At 33.5% G+C, this 11,086-nt stretch overlaps 1 long non-coding RNA gene across 1 annotated transcript in view; it reads left to right on the forward strand.

Moving 5' to 3' along the window:
• LOC109581866 (uncharacterized) overlaps positions 1-10,696 on the forward strand; it is an 11,982-nt gene extending 1,286 nt beyond the window's left edge. The window contains exons 2-3 of the long non-coding RNA XR_002184805.1: positions 2,421-2,422; positions 10,686-10,696. This is a non-coding gene — a long non-coding RNA (uncharacterized LOC109581866). The remainder of the gene's footprint in view (positions 1-2,420; positions 2,423-10,685) is intronic.
• The last annotated feature ends 390 nt before the right edge of the window (positions 10,697-11,086 follow it).

Consider the following 11,086-nt stretch of genomic DNA (forward strand, 5'->3'; position numbering starts at 1 on the left):
GGTCTCCGAACAAGTAATGTTGGTATCCAAACAAGTACTGTCAGTCTTTGGACAAACAGTGTCTGAGGAAGAAAGAGCAATTAGGAGAATGAGAAAGTGAAAGAGTAGGGTATGAGAACTCAGGAAGGAGTGAGATACCGGAAAGATGTTAACTGTGTCAATACTGTGGTTAAAACTGAGACTGCCCTGTTAACCACAAGATACACCTGCAAAGTTAAAGGTGACCTTAACAGAGACGTCGTAGTACCAATGAGAGAAGGCAAGAGATTGCGATGCTGCTGAGAGTATGAAAACTGACAGTAGTCATCTGAAAATGAAAGCACAGTAGAGTGTAGAGAGTAACAGCATGTTGCGGAGTATTTCACAACTTGTTGGAGTCGATTATCAGTGGGTCCGTGGGTGAGAAAAAAAGATAATAGCTGTAAAAGAGTGAAACAGAGTGAAAATGATCGACGGTGAGTTGTCAGAGTGTAAAGTAAGAGCTGGAGTGTGTGAAACAACTGAGCCTCGTGGCAGTACACGTCCAATTGCTGCTGTTAGTAGCCAGACTGCGTGTAAGAGAAAGATAAACCCCAAGCAGTGAGTCGCCAGGGCCGTCCAGGTCACCAATGTAGAAATATGTGGTTCTACGATGCAAATCTGGTAGCGAGAGTGAGGGTTAGCGCTCATGTTAAGTCTCGTTTTGTTGACACCCAAACACTGGAAATTATTATTACACAACACGCATTTATATAGACAATATATCAATGAATAATTCATGAGTTCTTATGTAATGATGAGTCAGCTCACTACAAGTATTAGGACAATTATCACATGCATCTAAATGCTTCCTCAATTCTTTAATGGGTTCATCAAAATAACATCTAACTTCAATAATAGAACTAACGTTACTTTCTAATAAAGGCTTGCACCTGTCTGTACAGTGCCATTTGAGGGTTGGCTTTCTCTTATTAGTATACATTGAATTATTATCAAAATTGTAATCTTCAGAGTCACTATTATCATTATATTCTTCTGCTCTGTCAATACATGATACATCAACACTCCCTGCTACATAACAGATGCCATTTGTATCAACAGGGATTGCAATTGGTCTATCTGATTGGCTATCAGGATCATCATTAGGATATAAAGCTGATTTATAAAAATAAGGCTCACTATTCTTCGTGTGACATTGTTTACCAAGATCACTAAAGCTATTGAACTTCAAATTCTTAATACTATTTGCTGCACGTATCAATACGCCTACTTTGTGGGATCTGTTTTTCAAAACTAATTCCAGTAATATACTTGATGCAGCATTACATTTACTATCATATGACGTGTTATCAAAATCTACACATTTTATACTTGATGGCAATAAATCATCAACTATTTTGGGGCTGTAATATAGTGCTTCAATAAATTTCATAAAATAATATTCCTTTGCTTCACTATTTGGTGCAGGTAGTGAGAAATTAGTATACAATATTTGTCCTTAATGACGTTCATAGTTATCTTTATTTAGCCGCCTCTTATTTTCTTTATTTAGTGCCAATTTTAATTTATCCATTTCGTTATCAGAAAATTTATCTCAGAAATTTATCTTTTGTTGCACATAATAGTGTCTCTATTATCGTAATATCCTTTCAAAGTGTTTTATTTTTGTGGGCCTGGATTTTGTTGAAACCTTTTCTTAGACATCATTTTTCTTTTTAAGAGGTTTATTATTTGTGAATATTCCAAGGCCTTGAACCTTTTAGGCACAGGATTCTTATAGTAACATTTCTGAATCAATTGATTTTTGACCTTTACTTTCCTTGTTTCTGTTATACCAATTTTACATTTTTCCAATATATAACCTGGGTTCAATGCATGTAACTGCTTTGAATATGCAAGCTCATACTTTTTACTGATTTAATAAGCAATTCTGGCTCTGCTTTTCACCCTGTTACATTGCCTTATGTAATATGCTCTGGCATTTGATCTATTTTTGGACATGAAACCTTCCAATTGTTTTTTTTCACATTTTATTTTCTTTCTTTTGATTTGGCCCCAGGTAAATTACTCTTCCTTTTTCTACTTCCCTTTTTGCAACTAACACTGCAACAATTACACTTAGAACTAAAACCACAAACAAGTGCCATACCACCAAGTATGAAAGAAACATGCTACTGGCAAATTTCATGTTTATCATTGTAAACACAAACACTTATCTTTTATATCCACCAACAGTGTTACAGTACTATCTAGAAATCAAGTGCAGCTGGCAAAAGTATCTTTAAATTACAGAGCAGCTGAATATAAAAGTCACTCTAAGTTCAGAAAGAACTATATTATTTTTATTTAATTTATTTACCTATTAGCTCTTACAATAACTGGTACTCTGCGCACTCCTTACAAGCAAGCAGAAGAGGCAGAAATAATAGAGCAATATTCAGCGGTACTGTACTATAGAGAAGAATGGTAGAGGTTGTCAGACGAGTTACTATGGCAACTCTGTGCATGCGCAATAATATTTCAAAATGGCGACTAAAAAAGTGTGTCATATCACGCCCATTAATACTTCTGTTTTGCCCAAGAAGTAAAACGAGATTCTAAAACTATCTTTCTTGTTCTTGACCAACGCCTAGAGGAATGGTGTGAAGGCCATTTAGAGCAGTTTCTTGGATTAAAAGATTAGAGGGGCCATAGAAGATGAAAGAAAGAAAAAAAACTCAGAAGAATTTTGATGAATTTTGAATTTGGGCCTATTATCCAGAGTTGCTCCCACTGCATTACAGTCCATTTTAAAGATACCAGGACAATCGCTCAGTGAAGGAGAGCTCATCTTAGCCATTTACAAGGCTGTTCAAGGTAAGATAGAAGAGTTATTAGCGTTTGAAAACTATAAATTTTGTTGCCATCTTGAAAAATCAACCTCAACCCTACATATACGCTACCGCGTATATAATATCTCATAAATGAAGAAAACTCAAGCAATACCATGCATACATTTTTGTTCTCCATGTTTTTCTTACCTGTTGTTGCCTTCAAAGATACCATAGCTTCAACTATGCAAAAGTTACTCGTAATCGTTTTCTGTTCTTAAATGCTGCCGACTTTTGCCACCTTGGAAAAGAACAAGAGTCATCCATGATTGAATTTTTTGATAACACACTCATGCATACTGACAGCACAAGTGCAGTATCCTCGCCTATACGCCTACTGCATGTGAGGGCAATTAACTCATATCATTCACTTCAGGAATATGCGTCATTTCTGAAAAGCCATTAAGGTTTGTCTGTTCATAACAATCACATGCATGTACTTCTTGTTTAGCCTAATGAGTGGGTATTTACAAAATCTAGTGACATCTGATCTTGCAGACATGTTTGATTTTTAAACCTATAATTACATTAAAAGAGTATGGGTTAAAATCATTTTTCCTATACAAGTGCACAATATTTTGTCTCTACAATATTAGGAAGTTGTCTTGCAAAGGAAGAAGGTAGACTGTGGTGTCTTTTTTATGCAACGTAGAGATGGGCGATATCACAAAAATTGCTGACAGTTATCCAAAGCAAATTATCATAATTATCACAATTATTATGAATATTAATGATTATGTAATCATTGTATTAATACACAAAATAATCAAATTCAATGATCATGTTAACTTGTTAAGAGATACATAGGTTAAATGGGCAGTTCTATTTTAAGTTCCTAGACAAAAAAGTCAGGTAATTGACATACTTTGGATGAAGGTAACTTCTATGATTATTTACAATGTAGTCACATGTACTGAACATCTGTTCACTTAAAAGACTAGTGCCACAAATGCATAAGAACTTCCGAGCTAAAAATGAAGCCGCTGGAAACCTTCTCTACTCACTTTTCCACCATACCAAAGGATCTGTCTCAGCATTCACTTTTGGGTACTCCAGGTAAGAGATGATTTCATTACCAATTTTATCTTATACTGTTACTAAAACTGGAACCTGTGATTTCTCCTCAATGTGCTTTAGTATAGCTGATAATAGGAGTCAAACCAGCAAATAAGGTAGGATGGTGCTCTCTTAAGTGAAAAAATAAGTAAAAATAAGTTAGAAGTATTTCCACCTTTCTCTAAATAATCTTGTGGCACTCACAACAAACAAGTCTCTCTGTATCGTTCTCCGTCACTCGATTGGCTTCATCTGCTCGCAGTCCAAAATGAGCCCAAACTGGGCTTTTTGTGTTCTTCTCCTTTGTAATGTTAAAGACGGTAGATAACTTTGAGGTAATACTATGTGCATCTACAGTACATTATGCATGCCTTCTTTGCTTGGTTCTACAGGCTAATTCTAAATCTGCTAGGCAATGGCTTGTGTCACTTGTTTCATGAGTTTCAGATGTTATATTGGGACAGTTTTTCTCAATTACATTTAAACTAATAGACATGTGACTCAACCTGTAGGTGTGGATGTATCTTTGTTAGCAATTACAGAAAGAGAATTGGTGACATTTGAATACAATTCAAGTGTAAGATATACCCCTTATGTTGATAATTAAATTACAAATATGTGCTAAAAATATTTGTATGTTCTAAATGTTTATGATGCCGTTTATCAAAATTTTTAAAGTGAAATTGTGGAAGAAATCACACCAAAGTCAATTGATAGCTTTAAAAATTAGTAAGATCTTACAATTCATTGGCTTGTTTGCAGTGTCACAGAATGAAGACAGCAATCATAAATGATGGTTAACTTCCTTTGTAGACAACAACAATGATCAAAATGAAATATTTGAGATACCGTTTAGATATAATACATACATCAAGTATTGTTCAAAACTGGAAAGATTGGAGGGGTATGTTAACATTGTGTATGTCACATTGATTTGCCATATGCAAAATTAATAGTAAATGATGACTATTTGATCGCAGTTTTATTAGAGAGACTGTGAAGTCATTTGAAGTAAGTTTGGCCAAAATAATTCAATTTATACAAATTCTAGGACAAAATAAGTTACATTTATACCCACTCGGAAAAGGGTCCTTTTGCCAATGAGCAATTGCTAGTAAAAAAAACTAGATACTGGCGGGACTAACTTTTGGCCAAAAGAGCAGATTCATATTGTAAGAAAAAATAAATGCATGTACATGGTAATTTTAAAGATTGTGCGATTTATGTAGGCACAGGAAATAACACTACCTTGAAGGAATAGAAAATTATATAAAGAAATCTATGCCTGTCCTTGGAAATGAAATGAAGCAAATTGTTTTATTAGACATCAGTAGATTCTTTCATTGAGTTGATTAAAAGTAAATGAATAAATTTTCCGCTTCATACTGATTCTAATACATCCTGTTGAGACAAAAATGAAAAAATCTAAGCATGCGGCATTTGATATATTCAGGAAACAATGACTTCGCTTAGCTAACAATAATTATAAATATATAAATTTATTATTGCATTATACATACTTGTGTAGATCCAGTAGGCTAATTACAAAAGTAACACAATTATAATAATTATTTAGTTTTAATACATAATAGTGACAAAATTAATTTTTTTTAATATTGTGATGGGCATCATCAGTCACCCAACATTATTACAGGGCTTGTGTATTATAAGTTCACCATAATGAATTTCAATGCAATGGTTAGTATTGGGTTTCCAGTCTCAACCATAAGTATTATTTTATGATCACACTCTAGTTCTCATAATAGGCAGATCCATCGAGTTCATCCTTGAGCCAGGCCTCTTCTGGTTCGACTAGAAATTGGCGGCCAAGATTCTCCTTAGTGACTTGTGATACATGTAATTCTGAACTATGTTCTCTTCTTTTCAAAGTAACCATCATTCTTAATCTTCTGTCTTTCGCTATCTAAGGCTGTACCAGGGACTAAAGCAGGAGCCAATGCAGTGCCAGTCAAGTAGCTAGAGGAACTCATTAATTGTAACCCTGAGATTCCCATGTGCTATTACTGATGCAGGTGATTGACTCACGTGGGCTCCAATGGTCCATGTTGTATTATAATTAATAATTATTCACAATAATAAGAATTATTCACAATGATAAGAATTATTCATAATAATAAGAATTTTTCAAAATAATAATTATTATTTACATTAATAATTGTAATAACATTTACAATAATTATAGGAAAGGGAGCACACAAGTAACATATGGTAACAATGAATTACTTACACAATCATAATGTTAATAATAAAGTTTGGTAAGTTTTAAGTAATCTAACCACTTTGGATTTACATAATATACTCAATTTTTTTCAATGGCAACCTCCTTAATGCCTGGTACAACGAAATAGGATAGTGTTAAATAGAATTACAACCCACCTATACATGTAATATTGCCTTTACATCATTTGTTTTAGTATCACATTAGAATCATCCAGTAGAGTGAATATGGATTGAAATTAATAGTAGGGTGAACTGTCCAATTAAAGCATGTCTCATAGATATGGAGGAAACAGCATTATTTTCTTTGGGTGATGCTATGATCAAGTACTGTGTCATGACTTGCTGTTCGTGTCACTAATAATTGAGCATTAGATTTATGGAATCAACATACGTTACAGGGTAAGTGAGAAAAATTTATCAAAGTATGTGCTTCATATATTTTACATTTTAAGTGTGCAGAAATGGTACTCCTAATGAAGTCATGAAACGTGTCAACATGGTTGCTGTATTATATCATTCTGTTGTTCCAGTGCGTGGGATGGAGTCTCTTAGTTTTCACATAGCCCATTTTAGTGCATTTGGCATTGATCTGTTTCAAGGACAACATGACTTGTTCAAAGGAGAGCATTTGTTTAAACAAAGGTATCCAGACTTTGTAATTTTCTGATACACAGATGTGAATTACTTTCATCTATTTCAACAAGGTCTATTTTTTCATTTAAAAGACAAGAGTTTTGATGTAATATATATATATTGTGACCTGATAAGAGAAACTAGGCTATCTGCGAAAATTATCATTTTGAGCTATGGGCTCATAATCACGAAAAATCTTTACCAGGGCGAAATTCATTTTATCACATTTACATGTTATATAAACAAAATCCTTTCATTTGATACCAAAGGCAGGGGTAGCAAAGCCTTCTTTGCTGAGTTATAAGCCCTTTGACATTTTTACCTTGATTATGCATGGAGAATGTTACACGGAGCGACCACGGAATAAAAACGGAGGGCTTTAATGCATCAAAGGTAACCATGGAGTCTCTATTGCAACTATTTAAAGTATAACAAAGACGAAGAAGACTACTTTTACAACTATGGCTACAGAAAGAGACATTGCTCGCTTGTTAAATGAAGAAATAGGTCCTCGAGACAGTGACTACGTTGCTTCAGTTCTTGGGGACTACTTTTGTGATGAAACAAGTGGTAAACTTATTCGTAACACTGTGTACGTACTAACGGTGAATAGTGGTTAGCTATCACGACAATGACATTCCATTACCAGTATAAATGCACAATATTATTATATTAAACTTAGTTATACAGTGTATTTGTTAATTGATAGAGACTGACTATGAAGCAGTATAAGATATGGAAGAAAAAGAGAAAGAGAAAGGAAAAGGAAGAGAAAGAGACAAAAAATTGTGATGAAGATATTAATTCACCTCTGTTTGATCCTGAGGTGGCTGTGGAGCTACAACTATCAGATCTTTTAACTACTCAATCTTGTGATGACATGAGGAAGGAAGACATATAGGAGGAAGAAGAATTAACGAAGTTCTTTGAACATGGATGTCGTTCCTCAGATAATTGCTATGCACTGTTCAGTCTCGTAAAAACAGATAGATGTGACATACAAGCCATGGCAACCCAGGAAAAAAATCTTACGTAAGATCTTACTTAAGATCTTATGAAACCTTAAAATGATCATGCATGATTAATCATGCCTGTTCTTGCCAGATTATTAGACAAGAAGTTCCAAATTCTTGCCAAGATCTTATGATAAATCTTGTCAAGATCTTATGATAAATCGTACATGATCAGACATGATCAGATGATTAATCTTATGCTATCAATCAAGATCAGGAACTAAATCTTACATTATCAGTCAAGATCAGGAACTAAATCTTGTATGATCTTTCAAGATCAGGCAATAAATCTTACATTATCTTGACTTATCAGTCAAGATTAAGAACTCAATCTTGCATAGTCTTTCAAGATCAGGCATTAAATCTTACATTATCAGTCTAGATCAGGAACTAAATCTTGTATGATCTTTCAAGATCAGGCAATAAATCTTATATTATCAGTCAAGATCAGGTATAAATCCTGTATGATCTTTCAAGATCAGGCAATAAATCTTACATTATCTTGACTTATCAGTCAAGATTAAGAACTCAATCTTGCATAGTCTTTCAAGATCAGGAATTAAATCTTACATTATCAGTCAAGATCAGGTATAAATCTTGTATGATCTTTCAAGATCAGGCAATAAATCTTACATTATCAGTCAAGATCAGGTATAAATCTTGTATGATCTTTCAAGATCAGGCAATAAATCTTACATTATCAGTCAAGATCAGGTATAAATCTTGTATGATCTTTCAAGATCAGGCAATAAATCTTACATTATTTTGACTTATCAGTCAAGATTAAGAACTAAATCTTGCATAGTCTTTCAAGATCAGGAACTAAATCTTATATTATCAGTTAAGATCAGGTATAAATCTTGTATGATCTTTCAAGATCTTAAAGAGTTTAGTTATGATTTATTAAATGGGATTTTGTCACATCCCTTATAATTAAAATGACTGATCTGATCAAGATCTTACAATGCATTAATGCATACTACAATGTTGTGTGATAATGGTGACTTAATTAACTTTAATGTTGTTAGAAGTTGGCTTTCTTTATATGCTCATACTTTTGTAAAGGCTATCGTGGGTTGTCAACTACTTCCTGTGACGTCATGCAACTTGTAAGATCTTTCAAGATCTTGCATGACTTATTATGATGTGATATGGTACGATAATTCATGTAAGATCTTAAGTAAGATCCGGCCTGTAAATCTTATCAGTGATATTGTAAGATAATTCATGTAAGATCTTAAATAAGATCCGACCTGTAAATCTTATCAGTAAAATTGTAAGATAATTTATGTAAGATCTTAAGTAAGATTCAGCCTAAAAATTTTATCAGTGATATTGTAAGATAATTCATGTAAGATCTTAAGTAAGATCTGGTCTATAAATCTTATCAGTGATATTGTAGGATAATTCATGTAAGATCTTAAGTAAGATCTGGCCTATAAATCTTATCAGTGATATTGTAAGATAATTCATGTAAGATCTTAAGTAAGATTCGGCCTATAAATCTTATCAGTGATATTGTTAAGATAATTCATGTAAGATCTTAAGTAAGATCCGGCCTATAAATCTTATCAGTGATATTGTAAGATAATTTATGTAAGATCTTAAGTAAGATTCAGCCTATAAATCTTATCAGTGATATTGTAAGATAATTCATGTAAGATCTTAAGTAAGATCCGGCCTATAAATCTTATCAGTGATATTGTTAAGATAATTCATGTAAGATCTTAAGTAAGATCCAGCCTATAAATCTTATCAGTGATATTGTAAGATAATTCATGTAAGATCTTAAGTAAGATTATGCCTATAAATCTTATCAGTGATATTATAAGATAATTCTTGTAAGATCTTAAGTAAGATCCGGCCTATAAATCCTATCAGTGATATTGTAAGACAATTCTTGTAAGATCTTAAGTAAGACTATGCCTGTATATGATAGCTAAGATTGATCAGACTAAATCCAAATAAGATCTTATAAGGTTGTTCTTAACTCTTATCTCACCTTATCTCACCTTATCTCATCTGATCAGATTATTCAAGATCTTAGTAAGATTTTTTTCCTGGGAAAGCTTGTTCAAGAAATTCCTATTAGAAGTCAAATGGCAGCAATATCTACCATGTGGGGATTGTCCAATGGCAACCACAGGAGACAGAAAGAAAGAAAAAGGCAATTTTTTACGTTCATGCATCAAGGTCATAAGGTTTGTAACTATGAGTGACACAACACAAAATTAATTATGTTTTTCAACTTGATATGTAGAGTAACATTTCTGAAGCTACATGCAAGTGGCAAAAGCATGTTTGAGGAAATTATGAAAAACTACAAAATGAATGGATTAATACCAAGGTATGAGACTTACAAATTAAATGTTATTTACTTTACTTTAGTATGGCTCATGGAAATGCTGGAAAGACACCAAACCATGCTTTTACTTACGATGATATTCTCCGGGTTCTTGTTTTCATCAGAAAATACTCTGAAGTCCATAGCATCAGTCTTCCTAGAAAAATACCTGGATTTAAAAGTTACGAGACTAAGAAGTTCTTACCATGCAGTACATCTAAAAGTCAGGTATACTTAGAGTATGCGGAATCATGTGAAGGGCTTCATGTCAAAGCATGTGCTGAAACAACATTCAACATGTTGTGGCAGCGCTACCTGCCTTATACTGAAAAAATGAAGCCTATGTCTGACTTGTGTGCCACTTGTAAAGAGATAAGTGGACTGATTATAAGTAGTGCTAAAATGCAATCAGATAATAGGATAACTGAGGTAAGTCAGTACTGTACTAACACAAGTATTATAACCAGAATATTCAGGCAATGCAGAAGGCATTAGATCACAGAAGTCTTATTAAAAAGGAAAGTGAGTACTATAAGGATGCATTAAAAGAGGCACACACAATTTTTTTTAAAAGGGCTGTATACTGATGCAGCAAACAATTACAATCCGTCACTAACAAGGCCACTGGCTATGTTAAATATTGTAGCACATTATAGCTTTGATTATACTCAACAGGTAAAATTTTATGATATTAAAGTTTATCTAGCTTACTTGTTCACTATCCTTCAAGTCCCACTACAAGCAGGTCCAATTTATTTTCTTACTCCCAGGAAATGTGACATATTTGGTGTGCTGTGAAGCTATCCCTCAGAAGGATAATTTCTTGATTGATAAATCATTCAACACTGGTAAAGGGGCAAATCCTGTCATAAGCATGGTACACTTTTGTTTAAGGAATCATGGCCTCAACTCAGTCAATATCCATTTCAATGCTGACAACTGCACTGGGC

Source organism: Amphimedon queenslandica, unplaced genomic scaffold (genome assembly GCF_000090795.2).
Source record: "Amphimedon queenslandica unplaced genomic scaffold, v1.1 AMPQUscaffold_13413, whole genome shotgun sequence".
In the NCBI taxonomy this organism is placed as follows: Eukaryota; Metazoa; Porifera; class Demospongiae; order Haplosclerida; family Niphatidae; genus Amphimedon; species Amphimedon queenslandica.